Source organism: Petaurus breviceps, unplaced genomic scaffold (genome assembly GCF_028583685.1).
Source record: "Petaurus breviceps papuanus isolate PSGF00001 unplaced genomic scaffold, PetGlider_PUasm1.0 90897, whole genome shotgun sequence".
Classification (NCBI taxonomy): Eukaryota; Metazoa; Chordata; class Mammalia; order Diprotodontia; family Petauridae; genus Petaurus; species Petaurus breviceps.
Genome location: NW_027187374.1, coordinates 3,367,260 through 3,392,749, shown reverse-complemented (window position 1 = coordinate 3,392,749; position 25,490 = coordinate 3,367,260). Strand labels below are relative to the sequence as shown.

At 37.2% G+C, this 25,490-nt stretch overlaps 1 protein-coding gene across 1 annotated transcript in view; it reads left to right on the top strand.

Annotated features, from left to right (window-relative positions):
* DSCAM (DS cell adhesion molecule) overlaps positions 1–25,490 on the top strand; it is an 870,593-nt gene that overhangs the window by 236,446 nt on the left and 608,657 nt on the right. The gene's annotated exons all lie outside the window — the stretch shown is intronic.

Here is a 25,490-nt window from a genome sequence, read left to right as displayed (position 1 = left end):
TAGTAGTAGTAGTAGTAGTAGTAGTAGTAGTAGTAGTAGTAGTAGTAGTAGTAGTAGTAGTAGTGGTAGTAGTGGTAGTAGTGGTAGTAGTGGTGGTGGTGGTACTTGTTATAAAGCCAAGCATGAGCAGCTTTCCAGAGCACTGCTTCTGTGAACAGTTTTAAGGTTTTGATCATATAGCATAGTGAACTCTCATTCAGCAGTAAACTGAAGCAAAACATTCACAGAATCACAATGTGATAACATATCACTAATGTGGCCACATAGTTTTAACTCTCTTTTTCATTTTTTAGTTTACATCATTCATTTCCACAAGATTTTGAGTTACAAATTTTCTCCACATTTTTCCCTAACCACCACCCCAAAACAATGATCCCACTGAATATCCCCTCCCCCAATCTGCTTTCTCCCATATCTTCCCCCATGCCCCCTCCAACTTTCCAGTAAGGCATGGTGGATCTCTATGCCCCCATGCCTCTATATATATATTACTTCCCAGTTACATGTAAAATAATGCTAATAATATGTATGTGTATCTATCTATCTATCTATCTATCTATCTATCTATCTATCTATCTATCTATCTATCTATCTATCTATTTTAAGCATTTAATTTTAAAATTTTGGATTCCAGATTCTTTCCCTTCTTTCCCTTCCTCCCTCATCACCCACCCTCACTGGGAAGATAAGCAATTCAATATAGGTGGTACATGTGTAGCTATGCAAAACATTTCCATAATGGATACATTGTGAAAGACTGTCTATATTTCCCTCCTTCCTATCCCACCCCCCACTTGTTCTATTCTCTACTTTGATCCTGTCCCTTTTCAAAAGTGGGTGCTTCCAACTTCCCTCCCCCTCAGCCTGCTTTCCCTTCCATTATCCCCACTCTCTTACCCTTCCCCTCTACTCTCCTGTAGGGGGAGATACCCTATTTAGCATGTGTATCATTCCCTCCCTAAGTCAAATTAAATGAAAATAAGGTTGACTCATTCCCTTTTGCCTTCTTGTTCTTCCCCCCAATTGTAAGAACTTTCCCTTGCCTCTTCTATATGAGATAATTTACCCCATTTTTTCTCTCACCATCTCCTCTCTCACCTCTTCATTTCACCTTTTTTTAAAAATTTTTTTGGTCTTTATTAATTTGTTTGTTTACTTTTAGTTTACAAGATTCAATTCCACAATTCCTTGAGTTTCAAATTCTCTCTCCCTCCCTCCTCTCCCCCTCCCCATAGCAGCATACAATCAAGTATAGGATCTGCAAATACTTTCACATTAGACATTAGTCAGGTTATAAAGACGAATTGTATCAGATGCAATGAAAAATGGGAAAGAGGACATAAAACCAAACAAGAAAAGGAAAAAGATCCAGGAGTTTGCTTCGATGTGGATTCAAACTCATTTCTTTCTAGTTCTTTCTCTGGATATAGAAATCTCTCTCTCTCTCATGAGACTTTTGGGATTGACTTATACCACTGCATTGCTGAGAAGAGTCCAGTCTATCAAAGTTGGTCATCACACATACGTTGTGTCTGTAATTGTGTACAAATTTATCCTGGCTCTATTCTTTTCACTCAGCATCAGTTCGTATAAGCCTCTCAAAGCAAATATGAAGTCCATCTGCTCCTCATTTCTTACAGCACAATAGTATTCCATTACAAGCATGTACCACAACTTCTTCAGACATTCCCCAATCGATGGGTACCCCCTTAATTTCCAATTCTTTGCCACCACAAAAAGAGCTGCTATAAATATGTCTGTATATATGGGTCTTCCTCCTACTTCTATGATCTCTTTGGGATACAACACTAGAAGGGTATTGCTGGGTCAAAGGGTATGAAATTATTTATAGCCCTTTGGGCATAATTACAGATTGCTCTCCAGAAAATTTGGATCAATTCACAACTCCACCAGCAATGCATTAGTGTTCCTTTGCCCACATCCTCTCCAGCACTTGTCATTTTCCTGTTTTGTAATCTTAGCCAATTTGACTGGTGAGATGTGGTACCTCAGAGTTGTTTAGATTTGCATTTCTCTAATCAATAGGGATTTAGAGTATTTTTTTTCATATGCTTTTAGATATCGTTAATATCTTCCTCTGAAAACTGTGTGTTCATATCCTTTGACCATTTATCAATTGGGGAATGACTTGTATTCTTATAGATTTGACTCAATTCTCTGTATATTTTAGAAATGAGTCCTTTATCAGAGACATAGGTTATAAAAATTCTTTCCCAATTTCCCACCTCCTTCTTAATCTTGGTTACATTGGCTTTGTTTGTACAGAAGCTTTTCAATTTAATGTAATCAAAATTGTCCATTTTGCATTTTATAATGCTCTCTAATTCTTGTTTGGTCATAAAGTCTTCCCCTCTCCAAGATCTGACAGGTAAACTATTCCTTGCTTTCCCAGATTGCTTACAGTATCAGCCTTTATACCTAGATCATGCACCCATATAGACTTAATTTTGATATGCGGTATTAGATAATGGTCTATGCCCAGTTTCTGCCATACTATATTCCAGTTTTCCCAGCAGTTTTTTTTTATTAAAGAGTTATATCAAATATCCCCAAAACTGGGGTCTTTGGGTTTATCAAACAATAGATTACTAGAGTCATTGACTGAATCTTGTGTGTCCATTGAATTCCATTGATCCACTCCTGTATTCCTCATCCAGTACCAAGTAGTTTTGATGACTGCTGCTTTATAATACAGATTGAAATCTGGTATAGCTAGTCCACCTTCCATAGCATTTCTTTTCATTAATTCCCTTGATATTCTGGACCTTTTGTTCTTCCAAATAAATTTTGTTACTATTTTTTGTAGCTCTATAAAGTAGGTTTTTGGTAAATTGATTGGTATGGCGCTAAATATATAATTTAATTTTGGTAAAATAGTCATTTTTATTATATTAGCTCGACCCAGCCATGAGCAATTGATATTTTTCCAATTAGTTAGATCTGACTTTATTTGTGTGAAAAGTGTTTTGCAGTTGTGGTCATATAGGTCCTAGGTTTGTTTTGGCAGGTAGATTCCCAAATATTTTATAATGTCTACAGTAACTTTAAATGGGATTTCTCTTTCTATCTCTTTATGTTGAATTTCATTGGAAATATATAGGAATGCTGAGGATTTATGTGGGTTTATATTATATCCTGCAACTTTGCCAAATTTATTTAGTGTCTTAAGTAATTTTTTACTTGATTCTCTAGGATTCTCTAAGTATATCATCATATCATCTGCAAAGAGTGATAGCTTGGTCTCTTCTTTGCCTAATTTGATTCCTTTGATTTCTTTTTCTTCTCTAATTGCTACTGCTAACATTTCTAGTACCAGATTGAATAAGAGGGGTGATAGTAGACACCCTTGTTTCACCCCTGATCTTATGGGAAACGCTTCTAGCTTCTCCCCATTACATATAATACATGCTGATGGCTTTAAATAGATGCTACCTATTATTTTAAGAATGGCTCCATTTATTCCTAGTCTTTCTAGTATTTTTAATAGGAATGGATGTTGTATTTTGTCAAAAGCCTTTTCTGCATCTATTGAGATAATCATGAGGTTTTTGCTAGTTTTATTGTTGATATAATCAATTATACTGATGGTTTTCCTAATACTAAACCATCCTTGCATTCCTGGAATAAATCCTACCTGATCAAAATGATTCTTGTGATAAGTTGCTGTAGTCTTTTTGCTAGTGTTTTATTTAGAATTTTTGCATCTATATTCATGAGGGAGATTGGTCTATAATTTTCTTTCTTTGTTTTATCTCTTCCTGATTTAGGTATCAGTACCATATTTTTGTCATTAAAAGAATTTGGTAGGACTCCTTCTTCACCACTTTTCCCAAATACTTTGTAGAGTATTGGAATCAGTTGTTATTTAAATGTTTGATAGAACTCACTAGTAAATCCATCTTGCCCTGGAGATTTTTTCCTAGCGAGTTCACTGATGGCTTCTTTTTGATTTCTTTTTCTGAGATGGGGCTATTTAAGTAATTTACTTCCACTGAAGTTAATCTGGGCAACTTATATTTTTGTAAATATTCATCCATTTCACTAAGATTGTCAAATTTATGTGCATACAATTGGGTAAAATAATTCCTAATTATTGTTTTAGTTTCCTCTTCATTGGTGGTAGATTCACCTTTTTTATTTTTGATACTCATAATTTGGTTTTCTTCTTTCTTTTTTTCATCATATTGACTAAGGTTCCATCAATTTTATTGTTTTTTTTCCCCATAAAACCACCTCTCAGTTTTATTTATTAATTCAATAGTTTGTTTAATTTCAATTTTATTAATCTCTCCTTTGGTTTTCAGTATTTCTAATTTAGTATTTAATTGGGGATTTTAAATTTGTTCTTTTTCTAGCTTTTTCAATTGCATGCCCAATTCTTTGACCTCTCTTTTCTCAAATTTATTCATGTATGTATTCAGGGATATAAAACTTCCCCTAAGAACTGCCTTTGTTGCATCCCAAAAATTTTTGTATGTTGTCTCATTATTGTCATATTCTTGAATGAAGTTACTGATTGTTTCTATAATTTCTTGTTTGACCCACTCATTTTTAGAATTAAATTGTTTAATTTCCAATTAGTTTTTAGTCTATCTTTCCATGGCTCTCTATTACATATGATTTTTATTGTATCATGATCTGAGAAGGATGCTTTTAATATTTCTGCCTTTCTACAATGGATTGTGAGGTTTTTATGCCTTAGTACATGGTCGATTTTTGAATATGTGCCATGAACTGCTGAAAAGAAAGTATATTCCTTTTTATCCCATTCAGTTTTCTCCAGAGATCTATCATATCTACTCTCTCTAAAATTCTATTCGCCTCCTTCACTTATTTCTTGTTTATTTTGAGGTTACATTTATCAAGTTCAGAGAGGGGGAGATTAAGGTCCCCCACTAGTATAGTTTTGCTATCTATTTCTTCCTCTAATTCTCTTAACTTCTCCTCTAGAAATTTGGATGCTATACCACTTGGTGCATATATGTTAAGTAATGATATTGCTTCATGCTCAATGGTGCCTTTTAGCAGGATACAGTTTCCTTCCTTATCTCTCTTAATTAGATCTATTTTTGCTTTTGCTTTTTCTGAGATAACGATTGCTACCCCTGCTTTTTTGTATTTTAGCTGAGGCATAATATATTCTTCAGCCTTTTACATTTACCCTGTGGGTTTTTCTTTGTTTCAAACGTGTTTCTCATAGACAGTATATTGTAGGATTTTGGTTTTTAATCCATTCTGCTATCCACCTCTGTTTTATGGGAGAGTTCATCCCATCCACATTCACAGTAATGAGGACTGTCTGTCTCTTTCCCTCCATCGTATTCCCTTCCCTGCTTATGTTTTTGTTTCTTCCTTCTCCCTTCCCCTCCTTAAAGGTTTTCCTTTTGACCACCATCTCCCTCAGTGTTCCCTCCCTGTGACCCCCCTTCTTTACCTGCCCACTCCCCTTTACTATCTCCCTCCCTTCTATTCCCCTCCCTTTTTATTCCACCCTTTCACTCCTACTACCTATAGGACATAATGGATTTTCATACTTATCAGAATGTTATTTCCCCTTTTACCCCAAACAAATGAGAGTAAATTTCATACAGTGCTCCTCTCCCTCCCTCCTTTCCCTCTATTTAATGAGTTTTTTTCTGTCTTTTCAGTTAGAATCTTAAACTTAACTGATTATGTTGAACCAGAAGCAGTGAGAATAATGTTCAAATGATGTTCCTCTTCCTCTTTCCTTCCCTTCTACTATAGTGTGTTTTTATGCCTCTTCATATGGCATAATTGACTTTTTCTATCTCATTCTTTCCTTTTATCCCATTACAGTCCCTTTGACCTCCTTAATAAGGTTTTTTTTTGTCATCAGATTAGTTCATTTATACCCACACCTTCTATCGATGTATAACCCTTTTAAAGGTCATGATAATCATATAAATTTTGATATTGAAAGTTATCAGCTTTTATTAGGGATGTAAACATTTTGCTCTTATTGCATCCAAAGTTATGTGCATGTGTGCATGAGTGTGCGTGTGTGCATGTGGGAGTGTGTGTTTTCCTTGTTTACCTTTTTATGTCTTTCTTGAGTCTTGTAATTGGAGATCAAATTTTCCATTGTGCTCTGGCTTTTTCATCAGGAAAGTCTGGAAGTCCCTTATTTCATTAAATGACCATCTCCTTGCCTGAAAGATTATATTCAGTTTTGCTGGGTAGTTAGTCATTGGTTGCAGTCCTAGATCTTTTGCCTTATGAAATATCAAATTCTACTCCCTCTGATCTTTTCATGTAGAAGCTGCTAGGTCCTGTGGGATCCTGACTGTAGTTCCATGATATTTGAATTGTTTCTTTTTGGCTGCTTACAGTATTTTCTCCTTGATCTTGTAATTCTTTAATTTAGCTACTATATTTCTTGGAGTATTCAATTTGGGATCTCTTTCAAGAGGAGACCAGTGAATTCTTTTGATAACTATTTTACCTTCTGATTCTAGGACTTCAGGACAGTTTTCTTTGACAATCTCTTGGAGGATGTTGTCCAGGCTCCTTTTTTCATCATGGCTTTCTGGTAGACCAATATTTCTTAAGTTATCTCTCCTGGATCTGTTCTCCAGGTCAGTTGTTTTTCCAGTGAGATATTTTACACTTTCTTCCAATTTTTCAATCTTCATATTTTGTTTAATTGACTCTTGGTGCATCATAGAGTCCTGAGCTTCAATTTGACTGATTCTAATTTTAAGTGAATTATCCTCTTCAGTTAGTTTTTGAAGGTCCTTTTTCAGGGAGGTATTTTCTCCACTTACTTTTTAAGGATTTGTTATGATGTTGTAAGGATTTTTAAGGACTAATTTTACTTTTTAAGGATTTGTTGTCTTCAGTGAGACTTTTTTCTAATTTGGTCACTGTAGATTTAAATTTATCTCCTACCTCCCTAATTTGGGTTTTTTAATCTTTCTTGAGCTCCTCCAAGAATGTTTTTTGGACTTCAGACCAGTTCATATTTCCTTCTGTGGTCTCAGATGTGAGTGTAGAGTCCATGCTGTCCTCTGAATTTGGTTTTTCTTACTCACTATAATAAGCTCTAATCGATTTTCTTGCCTTTCCCTTCTCCTTCTCAGTTTCCTTCCTTCCTGTTGTAATTTCCTATTTCCTAATTTCTCAGGCTGGGAGCTAGGTGCCTAGTTGTTGGTTTTGTATGCTGTAGCCTCTGGGTGTCTAGATTGAGGCCAAGGCCAGTACTCTCAGTGTTTCCCCTGAGTTAAGCTGAGAGTCACAGAGTAATCTGTAGGGGAGGGGTGCTCTGGCCACTTCAGATTTCTGCCTCTATGCCCCTGTGCTACAGCTCAGGCAGACTTTTGCTGGTCAGGTGAGGTGGGGCTGGTTGGGAGCCCTCCCCCTCTGCTCTTCAGACTCCTTGCTGCCTCATTTACATGCTTTCTCAGTGACTCCTAAACCTGAGGCTATTTTCACTAATTCAGGATTTTACTCTGAGTGGGACATTTATGTCTGGGTTTTCTTGGTCATGGAGGGTGAATCAGAGCAGCCAGAGTTTACTGTGCCATCCTGGCCCCTGGAAAATGAGGCAGGTGATTTTTAAAATTCCAGGCTGGGGCCTGGATGATATCTCCTGGATGATAGCCCCAGGAGAAGCTGCTGTCTGTGCTGCAGGCCCTGAGCTTCCTGTTTCCCAGCTCCGATGGATCTTCCCATCCTGTGGTGAGATGCTGGTGAGATGGCTGCAAATTGCCCTTGGGGTGCGTGAGTCTGCTGGCTGGGGCTCCTTCTCTCTCTGGTGTAGTCTGCTCTCGAGCTGCTACAACCCCCGTGTGGTCCTCACTCTCCCTGCCCGGACCCACGTGGGCACTTTCCTGGGCTGGATTCGGCCATGCTCTGTTGCCCAGTGGATTCTGACACTCCAAAATTTGTTCAGATTAATTTTTTTTTAAAGTTTAGAGACAGGATTAATGGAGGAGCTTAGAAAAGTTACTGCTTCCATTCTGCCATCTTGGCTCCACCTTAATTTCACCTTTTAAGTATCATCCCTTCTTATTCAACTGGTCCTGTGCCTTCTGCTATGTATACCTGTAGACACATATACACACACTGACATATCTATTCATATGCCCATATACCCTCCTATATAGAAATATATATGCATATATACATACATATACACATACATATATGAACATATATATATACATATATTACATAAATTTCTATTCCCTTCAACTATTCTCATACTGAGAAAAGTTTCATAAGTTAAAATTGTCATTTTTCCATGTAGTTCGACTTTGATAAGATCCTTATGATTTCTTTCCCTGTTTACCTTCTCATGCTTCTCTTGCTTCTTATATCTGAATGTCAAATTTGCTATTCAGCTCTGGTTTTTTCATCAAAAATGCTTGAAAGTCCTCTATTCCACTGAATGACCTTATTTTCCCCTGAAACATGATACTCAGTTGTCTTGGGTAGGTTATATTTGGTTTTAATTCCAGCTCCTTTGACCTCTGGACCATCATATTCCAAGCCCTTCTGTCCCTCAGTGTAGAAGCTGCCAGGAACTGAGTTATCCTGATTATGTTTCCACAGTATTCAAATTTTTTCTTCCTGTCTGCTTGTAATATTTTCTCCTTGATCTGGGAATTCTGGAACCAGGTTATAATATTCCTAGGAGTTTTCTTTTTGGGATATTTTTCAGGAGGTGATCAATGGAATCTTTCAACCTCTGTTTTGCCCTTTGGTTCTAAAACATCAGGACAATTTTCCTTGAGAATTTCTTAAAGGATGATTTCTAGGTTCTTTTTTGGATCATGGCTTTCAGGTAGTCCAATATTTTTAAAATTATCTCTCCTGGATCTATTTTCCAGGTCAGTGGTTTTCCCAATGAGATATTTCACATTGCCTTCTATTTTTTTCATTTGTTTGGATCTGTTTAATAGTATCTTGATTTCTCATAAAGTCACTGGCTTCCATTTGCTCCAGTCTAATTCTGAAGGAATGATTCTCTTCAGTGAGCTTTTGAAATTCTTTTTCCATCTGTCAAATTTGGGTTTTTAAGGCATTCATTGATTTTTGAGCCTCTTTTGCCATCTGAGTTAGTCTATTTTTTAAGGTGTTATTTTCTTTAGTCAGGTTTTTTACTCTCTTTTCATAATTTTCCTGCATTGTTCTCATTTCTCTTCCAAATTTTTCCTCTACTTCTCTTATTTGGTTTTCAAAATCCTTCTTAAGCTCCTCTATGGCCTGTAGCCAGCTATATTTTTCTTGGAAGCTTTTGGTGCAGGATTTCTGACTTCATTGTCTTCCTCCTGTTCCATGCTTTGATCCTTTTTGTCCCCAAAATAGGAGTGTAAAGTTGGATTGCTCTGTTTGCTTTGCTTCCTTTGCTTGCTCATGTTGCCATTCAATTATTTGACTTTTGAGGCTTTTGCCACAATAGAACTCTGCTGTCAGAAATGGGAGCTTTATCCCAAATGCTGGGGTTTTTGCAGCTGCTGGAGCTATTAATTGGGTGCCCTCTCTGAAGCCTCCACACACTCTGGTAAACTGGTCACAGACCCTAGATCCTCCACCCCCAGGAAGTGATCCAGATCCAAGCAGGTTAAAGCAAGAGTGATTATCCCCTCAGACTGGTTGCTTGGTCCCCCTAAAATCTGTAGACCAGGAACTGTGAAGCAGCCATGTGGTGGTGGTCAGAGGCATGGCTGTGGAGCTTCAGCTGCTTCTTGCCCTGGGGGCAAAGACCAGACTGCACTCTTGAATTCCCAGGTCCCAATGTCCCCATTGGACTGACATTTCACTTTGTCCTAGCATCAATGTGTTGATAATTCTGGAAACCACCACAGCTACTGGTGTCTGAAGTCCCTGCAGCTGGTTTGGCTTGTCAGGCCTCTCAGGCTAAAACCTTGGGCTTGCGCAGGGCTGGGCTCAGCTCCCAGAGTGCTGTGCTGGCTGCTTCTGGCCAGCCTGCTTGGCTGTCCTCAGTGGGAGGTTAGCTCCTCTGTGTCATTTTGTGGGTTCTATAGCTCCAAATTTTGTCTAGAGTCATTTTTCACATGAATTGGAGGAGGTGGGAGCCAGAGTTGCATGGAAGTCCTGTTTCTATTCCACCATCTTGACTCTGCCCCCCTGGCCACATGGTTTTAAACAAAAGATGTCATTCAATAAGTCCTTAACTCAGTCATCCTTAAGGTGCAAGCCTCCTTAAGGGACACAAAGTACAAAGGTCAAAGTTCTCCACTCCTAGCTCACGTTGTCTTAATCTCCCAGTTAAAAGGTCTTCTTTCTTCTTGATTGGAGATTAGTTTCCAATCATCCTTAACTCAATCATCCTTAGGAAGTACAAGGTACACCGTACAAAGTTTCTGCCCCCCCCAGGCCATAGTAAATCATGATCTTCTCAGTCAGCACTAAGTACCCAAGGAGAGTTCTTCTCATCTTGACTGGAGGCTGGCTCTCAGATTCCATAGTTCCTCTTCCATGGTCCCAGCTTTTGCCTGAATTTACCCAACTGTCACCTGTATTCAAATGTAGGCAGCTCTCAACTCCTCATCCAGCTCCTTGTTCAGTTCCCATTCCATACTGAAGCTCACAGTGCCCAGTCCACCTCAAGTCCTTCACAGTTTCTGTTTCTGGGAAGACAAAGCTTAACAGAGCCAAAACAACATTCATCTCATTGCCAGCACCATCATCAATTCACTTTCAGCCTGTGAAATCAACACAGACCCATAAACAAAGTCTAAGAACTCTATACAAATTGTCAGTATAGTCCCAGAACCTCTGAAACCCTCCTCCAGGACTTCTGTAAACAGACAACAAGAAAATCCTCTTTCAGGGCTTCTAGCAAAGTCCCAGAGCTTCTCTACAAAATATTGCAAACACAAATCAACACAGAAAGAACAGAGAAACAGAGTGCCAGGATACTGTAAGTTTTCTCCTAATCAACTCTGCCACCACAAGTGTTTCCTTCTCAGTTCTGCTCTCTCCCAGCTTGTGCTCAGTTTTTTATATTGTCATTAGCTCCTCCCTCTTCTGCTCCTTCCTGTTGCATCGGCAAGTTCTTCCCAATGTGGGTTTCAGAAGTTCTGGTCTTTAGCAAAGACTTGATATTATAATCATGGGCAAGGCTCAAAAGAAACTTGAACTGAAACAAGGTGCTAAATAATTAAATAGCTGAAACAAGGTGCTAAGTGCTTCTTTACTTGCCATAACAGTAGTATACTATGGGAGTATAGAAAAAAAAAACACTCCATCACTGTCATTATACTACAAAAAATTCAGTTTCAGTAAGACAAGATTTTATTAAGCAACCATATGTACCTGGCAGTATGCTAAGTGCCAGTTTAAAAGGCGAAACAACATGCAAACAGCAAGGCACTAGCTACATTTTCACTGATTCCCAGCTAAATGGTTATGACTGGGAGCTGAAATATTTCTTTTTTTTCCATTGCTGTTACATATCCCTCTGCCACTATCCAAATGTGCCATTCAATCTTTTTTTTTTTAATTTTTTTTTTCTTAAGCAATCGGGGTTAAGTAACTTGCTCAAGGTTACACGGCCAGTTATTTCTGGGTGTGGTGCTGAGTATCTGAGCCCGGATTTTGATCCAGTCATCCCAACACTGGAGCCAGTGCTCTTACTTGCTGAGCCACCTAGCCGCCCCTAAGCAATTGGGGTTAAGTAACTTGCTCAAGTTTACATGGCCAGGTGTTTCTGGGTGGGTGCTAAGTGTCTGAGCCCGGCATTCAATCTCCAGATCTTCTCAACACTGGAGCTGGTGCTCTTACTCACTGTGCTACCTGGCTGCCCCAAAACAAAGTAGGCAGCATTTTTTTTAAAGCAATCGGGGTTAAGTAACTTGCTCAAGGTTACATGGCCAGTTATTTCTGGGTGTGGTGCTGAGTATCTGAGCCCGGATTTGATCCAGGTCATCCTGACACTGGAGTGGGTACTCTTACTCGCTGAGCCACCTGGCCGCCCCTTGTGCCATTCAATCTTGATCCTAATAATCATTGTTTATCTATCAACTGCCATGATATTCTTGATCCTTCCTTAGTGAATTTAATTTCTCATTCATTCCATTTCTCCACCTCATCTCCTGCCCTCATGCTTTAGGGCTTTATAGATATCTATCTATCTATCTATCTATCTATCTATCTATCTATCTATCTATCTATCTCTATCTATCTATCTAGATATATATCTATATATACACATAGAAATAGATATACACATATATGTATATTTATGTGTATGTATATATGTACATATATATGCACATAAAATCTCTTAAATTTGTCCATTTTTTTTTTCTTTTTGGAGGGGGGAAGGCAGGGCATTTAGGGTTAAGTGACTTGCCCAAGGTCACATGGCTAGTGTTAAGCATCTGAGGCCAAATTTGAACTCAGGTCCTCCTGACTCCAGGACCTATGCTCTATTCCCTGTACCCCCTAGCTGATCCTAATACCCCCATTTCTTAACTCCTCAATCTTTTCAATTCTCATAGTCTATACTTCCACTCTACCCTCAACTATACACAGATTATCATTACCTTTATTTGCCATTACCCATAAATGTCCCACTTCCAAATTCATTTACTCTCTAATTCCTTTTGTTATTGTTCATTCAATTGTGTCCTATTCTTTGTGACTCTGTGGACCATAGTGCATTGATACTGTATATGGGGTTTTCTTGACAAAAATACTTGAGTGGTTTATCATAAATTCTTTTAGGTGATAAAAATTTTTTATCATTCCATCTTTCCCAATGCCTTACTTTTACTATACCTATTATTTTTTCTCACTGTAATCCTTCTATTCAAAATACTTGTCCAGACCATCACTCTTTTCTTTACAGTCTTGAATAGTTGCTGAGTCAGGTCAATTATATACTTTTCTTTCAAATATCATGTATGCGGAGGTAACTAGAGATAGTCTCACAGGGAAGACAAGGAAAGGCTTCTTGTAAGAGGTGGGATTTTAGTTGAAACCTAACAGAAGCCAGGATGTGGAATTAGAGAATTCTAGGAATTAGAGATAGCCACTGAACATGAATTGGGAAATTAAGGGTCTTGTGTGAGTTGTAGCAAGAAGGATAGTTTCACTGGATCACAGAGTATGTGGAAGTAAGGTGTAAGAAGTTTAGAAAGATGGAAGGGGGGCAGGTTATGACAGTTTTTGTTCATAAAACAGAGGATTTTATATTTGATCCTAGATGAAACAAGAAGCCACTGGAGTCTGTTGAATGAGAGGGGGATGGGGTGACATGGTCAGACCTACACTTTAGGAAGCTCACTTTGATAGCTGAGTGCAGACTGACTCAGGTGGGGAAATATTTGACAAGGGATACCAAATAGAAGGTGGTTATAAAAGTTCATGTGTGAGGTGATGAGGGTCTATACCAGGGCAGTTGCAGTGGCAGTGGCAGAAGAGAGAAGAGCCCACATACAAGATATGTTAGAAAAGTAAATTGAAAAGAATTTGTAACTGATTGGATATGGGTGGGGAGTGGGGAAGTGAGAGTGAGGAGTTCTAGATGATACCTAGCTTGGGAGCCTGGGTGATTTTGATTGGAAGGATAATGGTGCCCTTGAAATTAACAGGGACGTTAGGAAAAGGGAAAGATTTTGGGGAAAGATAATCAGCTTAATTTTGGATATTGAGATCAGACATCTGCAAGACATTCATTTTGATATGTCCAGGAGGTGACTGGAAATATTGGAGGTCAGGAAAGGTGAGGGCTGCATAAATAGATATGATAATCATCTGCATAAAGACAATAACGTATTTCATAGTGGCTGATGTGATCACCAACCTAAACAGCATAGAGCAAGAAGAAAAGGAGGTCTAGGAAATGCTAAAAACCTAAAATCTTCACAAATATCCATTTACAAAAAAAACCTTTAAACAAGCAGCAACAATAACAAATTCTGTTATAATTTTCAGAGATGTTCATACTTAAAACCTCAAAATCTGAACCATTTTGCAGCACTGCTGAATTGATATTTCATCTTTGACTAGGTCTGCCTCACATTCCTTATTGTCTATGTCTTCCAGCAAGCTAAGACTGGGATTGTCTTTCTCTTTCAATCAGTTGTTGACCTCTCTAGAGGGGTGTAGGGTGTGTTTAGAAAGACTGGTACCTCTGGTGTGAGGCCTACTGAGCCCTTTTCAGGGCTGCTTACCACCTTTGGTGTCCACCTGATTACCCAATTCCCACCTGTGGTTACAGGAAACTGTGGCATTCACAGTGACCATACCCCCAGTAAACCATTTCAGCAAAATAAACAAACCAGGTAGCCAAGGTGTCTTAAACCCTTTGGTGATTTAGGGGGGTATCTACCCCAAGCATGTAAAGATTTCCTTTGGTGGAATGGGAAGATGAGAACAATTTGTTTCAATCACCACAAAGGCAGCTGAAGCAGGCACTGTGGAGATAGAGATAGAGATAAAAAATAGTATAGCTCTTTTCATGGTCTAGGATAAGCAGGAACCAAAGAAGGAAATATCTCTATGAACTAATGCCTAACTCAAGCACACTCAGCACTCTGTTCCCATTGTACTCCTGGAAGAAAGGCTACAGAAGCTAACCTGAACCACAAGATTGTAACAGAATATACCTCAAACCCTGACCCTTCTTTCCAGTGCCATGAATATCAGAAATGTTGGAAATTTTCTGAGGCTACAATAGCCAGCACTGTAGAAGCAGCATACTATGCTGCCACAGAGCTCTTTAAGAGAGTGAAACAAAAGAGGAAATGGGGCAGAGTACCTATGGGAGCTCAAGAGAGCTCAATTTTATACCCTGACCCCTGCCTCCTTCTAATGCCATGGGGATCTAAACAAAAAGGGGCAGAAATTTGCCCAGGCTTCAATAACAAGCAACATTGCAGTACTATGTTCCAGTAGGCCAGAGAACTGATGAGCAGAAGGAATGGCTCAGAATACCCTATGTTGGGGGAGGACTGTGTGGGGGAAGATGGTACTCAAATAAGCCTGAAGGCAAAAGTCCAGTATCCAGCTGAGGCAAGTTTTGTTCTCCCAAAAGTTACTTGGGACAGAAACTTAGGCTGGTGAATCGCTAAATTCCAAGTGTAGAAGGAAGATGAGATGTTTTGAAATCTAGCTCCTGGAGAAAACACCATCAGAGGAGAGAGAATCAGAATATGAACAAAGGAAAATAAAGTTTAAAAAATTGAAATTACCAAAGATCTCAGAAAGAAGAAAACCCAAAGACTTTGATTAAATTAGGGAAACATTAACAACATGAGAAAATATGGCCTGCAGAAGTAATAATTAAGTTCAGGCATCTGTGACTAAATAGTGCAAAACTAAGGAAAATGATCCAATACTTGTTAAAGATGACCATGTGAAATGTGAGGAGAACATGGAATAATTGCATACTGTATTTGAGTAGTATAAAAAGAACTGAGAATTATGAGAGTGGAATTTATGACCTACACAGCAGAAACAATAGGAATAGAAAAACTTGAATCTGTGGTGACAAGTCTCACCAAGAAATAAAAGAGAGGACAATTCATTGAAAACACAAATATACAGAAGTGAAGGACATTCTGGAAGAAGAGAAACAAAAAGCAATAAAATTAAAAGAAAACATGTTCTGTATCCAAGCACAACCTATTGATCTTGATGGCAAAATGCAAAGAGACTATGTAAGGATTATAAATCTCCTAGAACAGAACAAGTAAAAAAATCTTTATTGCATGAAATAATACCAAAAAAATCTTCCCAGAATATCTGTATGCAGAAAATAAAATGGCAATTGAAAGAATCCAGACTGTCTCTAGAAATAAAATTTAAAAATAGCAACAACAACAGCAAGGCTGCAATCTTCAAGTCACATAATGGTTAAATTTAGCAGTTCCTTTGAAAAACAACAATTTCTACAAGCAACCAAGAGAAAGACCTTCAAATACAAAGAAGAGGAGACTTTAATAACCCAGACTATTCTGCAACCATCAGAAAATACAAGAGGGAATGAAATAATGTATTTCAAAGAGCAATGGTGCTAAAAACTTCAGCACAAGATGACTTATCGTGCAAATCTAAACCTTAACTATAAAAGAAAAAGATCAATAATAATGCACTGTTTCCAGTATTTTTAGAAAGAACACCAGACCTCTGGAGATTATTTGCTTCTTGAATATCTCAGACAATAGAAATATGGGAGGTGTGAGCAGAAGCAGCATAGAAGGCCAGCAACAGAAACACAGCGGCAATAAAGACCTTTAAGAGAATGGGGTAAAGGCAGAAATCAAGTAGAGTTGATGATAGAGAGATTGGTATATCATGAACTGCGTTTCATAGTACTCTATCTATTGGTGAACTATTTTTTTTAGGTGACTAAGTTACAAAATGGGAAGGTTAATGGAAGGGAACAGAACAGTAGGAGGATGGAGGGAAGTGTATGTTATGGTCCATTTAAATCAAGAGCTAGCAATAAGGAAAAGGTGACTCCTATAGTCTCGAGGGAATAAAAAAAAGGCTTCAGGGGAGTAGGTGAAAAAAATGGGGAAGTAGAAAGGGGAAAGCCATGTTTTGGTTGTGGGAAGGGATGCTACTGATGAATGCTTCTATTGGGTGAAGAGAAATGTTCAATGAAGGAATATGGGGACCTTGAATAGGGTGTTGTCCATAGGGCTTTGGTGCTTGGACAGACGATTTGTGCTATCTCAAAAGGAAGGGGATCAGAGCTCCTGGGACAAACTGCAACCTGGAGGAGCAGGAGGTCATGAATTCAGGGAGGAGATTTTGAGGACTATGAAGAAAATGAGGAAAGTAAACACTGGGAGAGCAAAGGCTTCATAATTGGGGCCATAATGGGGGAGGGGTAGATTGCCAAGGAGTAATCCTATTTATCTCCTGTGGGGATTGGTATTTTCTGAGAACAAGGTACAATAGAAAGGGGGTGCCTATGGGCAATCTCTAAAAGAGAATAGTGTAAATTGCTTAGAGGAGAGAGCCCAAAATAAGTACTTTAGAAGTTCTCTTTCCATGAGAAATGTAGAGAATAGAGAAGGACTAGATACTTTTAGAGACCATAAACCAAAAGAATAAGAGTTTAGAGTGGACCAAAAGGGAGGATGGATGATGAAGAGATTTAGGAAGATAAATTCTCTTGGGAAAGGTACATAGAAAAAGAATTTTAAAAAACCTGAAGAATGAGTCAAGTTGAGGGGGAGAAGAAGAAGAATTCTACATGACTAATTGGGAAGCAAAAAAGAGAAGAATTAAATCAACATAAAAGCAAAGAAGAAAAAATAACTAAAAAAAAAAACAAAAAATCCAAAAAGAAAGGGAAAACAAATGAGAGTGGATGATCCAGGTTAAGGAGGAAAGCTGTTGGGACTGGAGCAACATTTAAAAAAAAGATTAATCTAAAGTAACTAAAGAGAGATTGTACTGTGTTTGCAGTAAAGAGCAGGAAAATCATAATTTATTTTTAAAAATTAGGGACAAATGGAGGAAAATATAAACATAATTCTCACAATTTTAAGTGTAAATGCATTAAACAATTAAAAAATGAAAAAGATTGGCTAGGAAAACAAAAAAGTCTTTTACCTGTAGGAATTATATTTAAACAGTAAAGACATACACAGAAAAAAAAATTACTATTCAAGTGAATCCAAAAAAGTAGGAGTTGTGATCATTCTATCTGAAAAACCAAAAACTGTTAAAAAAATAAAAAGATATAAGTAAGTGTATTATGCTGAAAGGAACCATAGAAGCCATTTTCAGAATTAAACTTATATTCTCTAATTGCTTTATGATCTAAATTCACAAAAAAATCTATAATTCAAAGCTGAAGAAAGAGGGAGAAAGTATGAATGAAGGTGAAGGATATAATCCAAAATATAAAATCAAAATCATAACAGCAATTTTGTTATTGATCTATAAAATGGAAGAGTTGATTAATGAAAGAAAATAGATAAGAAAAAGCAAAAGCAAACTAAAAAGAATGTTCCAATATTTGATAAGTACAAGAACATATGTTACTAGGTAAAGAATTATTTTTTAAAATAAAAACTACTTGAAAATCTGGGAAGCAGTTTACAAGAAATATATTCATTACATGCCACAATAAGCATAATTTGGATACATGACCTGAATATTAAAAGTCACACCTTAAAAATACTAGAAAAGAATCACATCAGACATCTTTAATATTTGGTATCTTTAATAACTATGGCTAAAGAGCAATTCTTTACCAAATAAGTATATGAGAAATTATGAAATATAAACAATTTTGATTACTTATCATTTAAAAAATACAAGAATAAAATTAATAAATACATAATTGAAACCATAGAGTGGCAAAATATTAGCATCTATTACTCTATCAGCAAACATTCACTAAGTGCCTACAATGTTCCAGGCAGTGTGCTAAGCATTGGGACTGCAAAGAAGCAAAAAACCAGTTGCTGTCCTCAAGAAACTTACAATCTAATAGAAGAGACAACATGCAAACAAATTTATACAAAGTAAATTATATACAGGATAAGTAAAAAAATGATTCACTGAAAGAAGGCCCTAGGATTAAGAGGGTCTGGGAAAGGCTTCTAGTAAAAGAAAAGCAAAGAGGTATCATCTTGAAAGTCTGAAACTCAAAATTTGTAAAGGATTGACATGAATATATTACCCCAAAAGTCCTTTCCCAATATGAATAATTTTGGGGGAAATTAACCACAAAAACATGAGCTATGTAACTTTTAGCACCACAAAAAGACTAGCTCACTAATGGTAAGCTAAATGCAAATTAAAACTACACTTTGACTTGGCAAAAAAAAAATCACTGCCTATGTGGGAAGACAAATTGATGGACTGTTTGTAGAGCTATGAATTGGTCTAATTGTTTTAGATTTCACTTTTGAATTAATCGAGAAAAAAAATGAGTAAGCTGTCCTTACACTTTAATTCAGCAATTCTATTATGAAACTTATATCCCAAAGAAGCCAAATTTAGAATAATGTTTAATATATATGAAAATTTTCAGAGAATAATTTATTGAAACTGCAAATTGAAATCCAGAATAATTATACTGATCCACAGCTCCACCAAATTGTTCAAGCGCCTGTCTTACCATAATGTTTCAAATGTTAATTTCTTCCCTAATTTTTTTTTTCCTTTTTGACAATTTGGATGGAATGAGTCAAAATTTCAGAGGTAATGATGTGTATGAGAAAGAGCAAGTAGAGGGGAATAAAGTATAAAAAGATAAAAAAAGATAGGAAGAGGACAGGTTATAAAGGGTTTAAATGACAAATAGAGGACTTTATATTTTATCCTGGAGGTAATAGGAAGTCACTGGAGCTAATTGTGCAAGTGAATGATAAGACTATATGATGTATGAAAATCATTTTGGCAGTTAAATTTAGGATGGACTGGAGTGGGGAGATATTTACATTAGGGAGATTAATTACAAGGAGTCTTTGGATGACACCTGGGCTTAGAGCTTGGGTGACTGGTTGTACCCTCAATGGTAATAGGAGGTGGGGCAGAGTCAAGATGGTGAAGTAGAAAAAGGACTTCCATGGGGCTCTGCCTTCCACCTCCCCCATTTCATGTAAAAGGTGACTCTGAACAAACTTTGGAGCTACAGAACCCACAAAATGACATAGAGAAGCAAACCTCCTGCTGAGAACAGCCCAGCAGGCCAGCAGTAAGCAGCCAGCACAGAGCTCTGGTTGCTGAGCCCAGTCTCATGGGAGCCTGAGGTTTTTTCCAAGGGCAGCCTGACCAGCCACTGGCTGGAGGGAGTTTTGATCACCAGCAGCTTTTGGCGGTTTCCAGAATTATCAGCACATAAATGTCACGGACAAAGTGAGAGGTCAATGCAGTGTGGACTTTGGATTCCAGCAGTTTGGGAGTTTGGCCTTTATCCTCTGGAGGGAAAAGGTGCTGAGGCACTGGGGCCCTGCAGCCACCACCATGTGGCAGCTTTAGCTCCTGGCTGGCAGATTGTAGGGGGACCAGATAACCAGTCAGAGGTGTAATCGGTCTTAGGGTAGAGATCCTGGGGTGTGTGAAAAGCTTGCCAGAGCATGTGGAGGTTTCAGAGAGGGCACCCAATTAATACCTTTGGCAGCTGAGAAAACTCCAGCATTTGGGATAAAGCTTCCCTGTCTGGTAGCAGAGTCCTACTATGGCAAAACCCCCAAAGTCAAGTAAGTGAGTGGCAACATGAGCAGGCAAAGGAAGCAAACCAAGCAGAGCAATCCAACTTTACACTCCTATTTTGGGGACAAAAAGGATTAAAGCTTGAAACAGGAGGAAGACAGTGAAGTCAGAAATCCTGCACCAAAAGCTTCCAAGTAAAATATGATCTGGTTACAGACCATAGAGGAGCTTAAAAAGGATTTTGAAAATCATATAAGAGAAGTGGAGGAAAAATTGGGAAGAGAAATGAGAACAATGCAAGAAAAATATGAAATGAGAGTCAACCATCTCACTGAAGAAAATAACACCTTAAAAAATAGACTAACTCAGATGGCAAAAGAGACTCAAAAAGGCAACGAGGAGAAGAATGCCTTAAAAAGCCAAATTTGACAGATGGAAAAAGAAAAGAATATCAAAAGCTCACTGAAGAGAATTATTCCTTCAGAATTAGATTGGAGCAAATGGAAGCTAGTGACTTTATGAGAAATCAAGATACTATTAGAAATATCCAAAAAAATGAAAAAATAGAAGGCAATGTGAAATATCTCATTGGGAAAACCACTGACCTGGAAAATAGATCCAGGAGAGATAATTTTAAAAATATTGGACTACCTGAAAGGCATGATTAAAAAAAGAACCTAGAAATCATCCTTCAAGAAATTCTCAAGAAATATTGCCCTGATGTTTTAGAACCAGAGGGTAAAATAGAGATTGAAAGAATCTACTGATCACCTGAAAAAAAATCCCAAAAAGAAAACTCCTAGGAATATTATAGCCAGTTTCTGGAGTTCCCAGATCAAGGAGAAAATATTATAAGGAGCCAGGGAGAAACAATTTCAATATTGTGGAAACACAATCAGGATAACACAGGATCTGGCAGCTTCTACACTGAGAGATTGAAGGGCCTGGAATATGATGGTCCAGTGGTCAAAGGAGCTGGGATTAAAAGCAAGAATCACCTACCCAGCAAAACTGAGTATCAACTTTCAGGGTAAAATATGGTCATTCAGTGGAATAGAGGACTTTCAAGCATTCTTGATGAAAAAACCAGAGTTGAATAAAAAATTTGACATTCAGATACAAGAAGCAAGAGAAGCATGAGAAGGTAAACAGGGAAAAGAAATCATAAGGAACTTATCAAAGTTGAACGATTTACATTCCTATATGGAAAAACGATAAATGTAATTTATGAAACTTTTCTCAGTATGAGAATAGTTGAAGACATATACATACATACATACATATATATATATATATATATATATATAGGAGGTCATATAGGCATATGCATACTTATGTGAATGTGTGTATATATGTGTACAGGTATACATAAATAGAGGGCACAGGGCCAATTTAATAGGAAGGGATAATACTTAAAAAGTGAAATTAACAGGTGAGAAGGAATATAATGAGAGGAGATGGGGAGAGACAGAATGGGGAAAACTATCTCATACAGAAGAGGTAAGGGAAAATGGTTACAATGGAGGGGAAGAACAGGAAGACAAAAAAGAATGGGAATGAATACCTTATTCTCTTTGAATTTGGCTTAAGGAGGGAATGACATATACACTAAATAGGGTACCTCACCCTACAGGAGAGTAGGGGGGAAGGGGATAAGAGGGGGGATGATGGAAGGGAGGGCAGGCTGGGGGGAGGGAAGTTGGAAGCACCCACTTTTGAAAAGGGACAGGATCAAAGTAGAGAATAGAACAAGTGGGAGGTGGGATAGGAGGGAAGGAAATATAGTCAGTCTTTTACAATATATCCACTATGGAAATATTTTGCATTTGTGTAACCTCTATTGAATTGCTTATCTTCCCAGTAAGGGTGGGTGACAAGGGAGAAAGGGAATGAATCTGGAATTCAAAGTTTTAAAATCAAATGTTTAAATATATATATATATATATATATATATAATTATTAATATTATTTACATGTAACTGGGAAATAAGATATACAGGCACTGGGGCATAGAGATCCACCGTGCTATACTGGAAAGTCAGAGGGTGTGTGGGAGAAGATATAGCAGAGGGCAGATTGGAGGAGGAGATATCCTGTGGGACTGCTATTGTGGGGTGGTGGGTAGAGGAAAAACAGGGAGAATATTTGTAATTCAAAATCTGGCAGAAATTAATGATGTAAACTAGAAGTTAATAAAGCATTTGATTAAAAAAAAGAAAATAGCACTTTAAAATATATATAATTAGTGTGTATCAAAGGCAGCACCTAAACCTAGGTTTTCCTACTTACAAGCTGATTGTCTCTTCACTATATTATACTATTTCATTATGTCTGAATGTAATCAAATATCATTGCACTGTAAGAAATTATGAAAAGGATGGATTCAGAGAAACCAGGAGTACATGTATGAGTGAGTGTGAACTTAAATAAAAACAAAAGAATTTATGCCATGACTTCAATTTTGTAAAAAGAAAAAATTTTCAAAGACTTAAAAACTCTGATAAATTTAATGACCAACCACCTCCAGAAGACAGGATTTTGACTGGATTTCTTTATCTCACTGAGAAAGGGAATTACAGACTCTACTCCCACCCTAATCAGGATGCGACCATTAACCTGTTCCTTTTCTGACCTGGAGGTATTGACCCTTCCTTAGGCAACCTGATGTTGCCCTGTCGTATGAAAGCTCACCATGTTAATGATAAATTTAGTGCAGTCTTTAGATTATCTCCATCCATTTTAGTTTAGAACTTCCGAGATCAATGGCTTGTTGAGCCTGAACCTTCCTGGTGGCAGGGATTATAATCACATGTATTGAAAGAGGTGATAGACTGGGAAAGGTACAGGATGAGACATACATTTTTAGATATAACCAGTATGTGAATTTGTTTTGCTTGACTGTTTTTTTTTAATAAGGAAGAGCTTCCTTCTTCCTTTCTTCATTTTTCTTTTTCTTTTATTAAATGATTTCTCTTGCTGTCTTTTGCAGACAATAAAATCATCTCTCATTACACTCTCATTTGCCTTTGCCAAGCAGAACCTATCAGTTGGATTTACATTTAGTTGAATCTTCTTTTATGGTTATATTTATAAGATAAAATGTCAAAATTTATATTTGTCAGTTACTCCAGGAGTCTACCACTGTATTTGTCATTGCAATTTCCATTTAAAGTATCACAAGTTAAATTAGCATATGTAAAGATAATCTAAAAACTGGGCAGTTCTCTGAATTTTCATCTCCTTTTTCCATTACTGAGGATTTCCCATCTACATAGGACAGAGGCCTATTTTGTATTTTTGTTTCTTTTGTATGTTTCCACAACAAAGAATTCATCACCTAGTGGCCCAACTTACTTGTAATAAGCCTGGATACACTTATGTAGACTGTCTCTCTGATCCAGACTAGGTGCAGTCTATTTCAGAGACTATATGAAACATTTTATAGGCTTTATATACTAGCATGAGATATTAGAGTCAACTCTACACCAAAATAAGGCACAAAAGATGACTTCTATGGGGGAAAATATTAAAAAGCAACACTCCCAACAAATTGTATATTATACAGATGGAGAAAGGCTATAATACTCTCTGTCATAAGCATCATAAATATACATTGCTGAATGTTGCATCATAGTAAGTTTAGCACTATCTTTATTCACTAAAAAAATCTCAAGCCTCAATGTATTAAGTAGATTTTTAAGGCATATTTTTTGTATTCTCTATTTGTAGAGTTCTATAATGTCTCTTATTTTTAACTATTATTGCCATTGTGTTTTTCAATTGTGACAAAAAAGAAATTTTATGAAAATATTGATTCGAATATATTTCATGTAAATACAAGTTGGTTTGGTCTGGAATTTGTACTTGTTACAATTTCAGAATTATAATTCTTGGGTATTTCATGATGAATAAGGTGGGTTTCTTCTACTTCTTGGAAATATTCTCTCTAAAGTTTTCCTGGTAAGACTAATACAGTTATTCATATGATGCTTTTAATAATTCATTTCAAAAACTGGATTCTCTTTTGAAACTACTAAATCAACCAATATATCTTTATTTGGCATCTAGGCTCTGGGTATATTGGATATAATTACTTTCAAAAACCTTACATGAGTGGGAGGAATGGTGAGTACATTTACAACATGTAGATATATATATACATACAAATATAAGGCAGTTTGAGAAGAAAGAGAACTTTTAGTTGGAATGGGGTAATCTATACCTTATTTTATATTTGCTTTTAATTAGCATTTGATATCTGCCTTTTGTTTTCAAATCACAGTCATTTCTGCATACACCATCACCCCTATTTTTGTCCCTCCTCACCAAGTGTGTCTTCTCTTGTAACAAATGTGACATTGATGCAAGCTTTACAGGTATTTGGTGTGTACCCCCTATGATACTTGGAACACTGCAATAATGTAAACATTGACTCCTGTGATGCCTTCCTTAGGCTTATAGGAAAGCAGAATGACCTTTCAAAGAAAGAGTGGCATGAGTTGCCCACAAGCCACCAGTGAGATGATTACCTAAGTGCTGTTCTTGTGTTTTCTTGGAATAATATTCCTAAACAGTTACTTCATTCCCACTAGCTATAGAGGGGTAATTGGTCTTCAAATTCTTATTCCTACTGACAACATCCCTTCTTGCTGGTAATATTCTGAATTTTGACAAAAATGCTGAAGTATTACTCAAAATATTTTTAAATGGGAAATCTATGTATCTTACCCTGTCCCAGGCATCAGGCAGCTACCATTATCCATGAATACAAATATAATCACCATGTGTGTATTTGGTCTGCTATCCATAACAAAAAGGAAAGATGACATGCTTCCCAAATTGGGAATTTCCACTATAACATCTTACACAACTCATCTTGACTAACCTTGCCTCTCTTAAGTGCCGGAGGAAAAATTTAATGAACCCTTCTTATGGAGCAGGAATAAGAAGAGAGGTGTTTGTCTGAGGTATAAGATCTGAACTTGAACAGAAAGACAAATGCAGCACAAGAGGAGAGATGATCAGTCTAGCTGACAGTCTGTGGTTCTCTGGCAACTTCTTGATGTGTCCTTTAACTTCTGCTCCTGGTATGCCAGTGTGACTAGGGGCTCATCATTTCTTATAGCACAATAGTATTCCATTATGATTATATACCACAAATTGTTCAGTCATTTCCTAATTGATTGTCATTCTCTCAATTTCCCATTCTTTACCAGCAGAAAAGAGTTGCTATAAATATTTGGGCATATTTCCAAATTGCTCTACATAATGGTTGAATCAGTTCACACAACTCTACCAATAATTTATTACTGTCTCAATTTTCCTGCATCTCTTCCAATATTTATCAT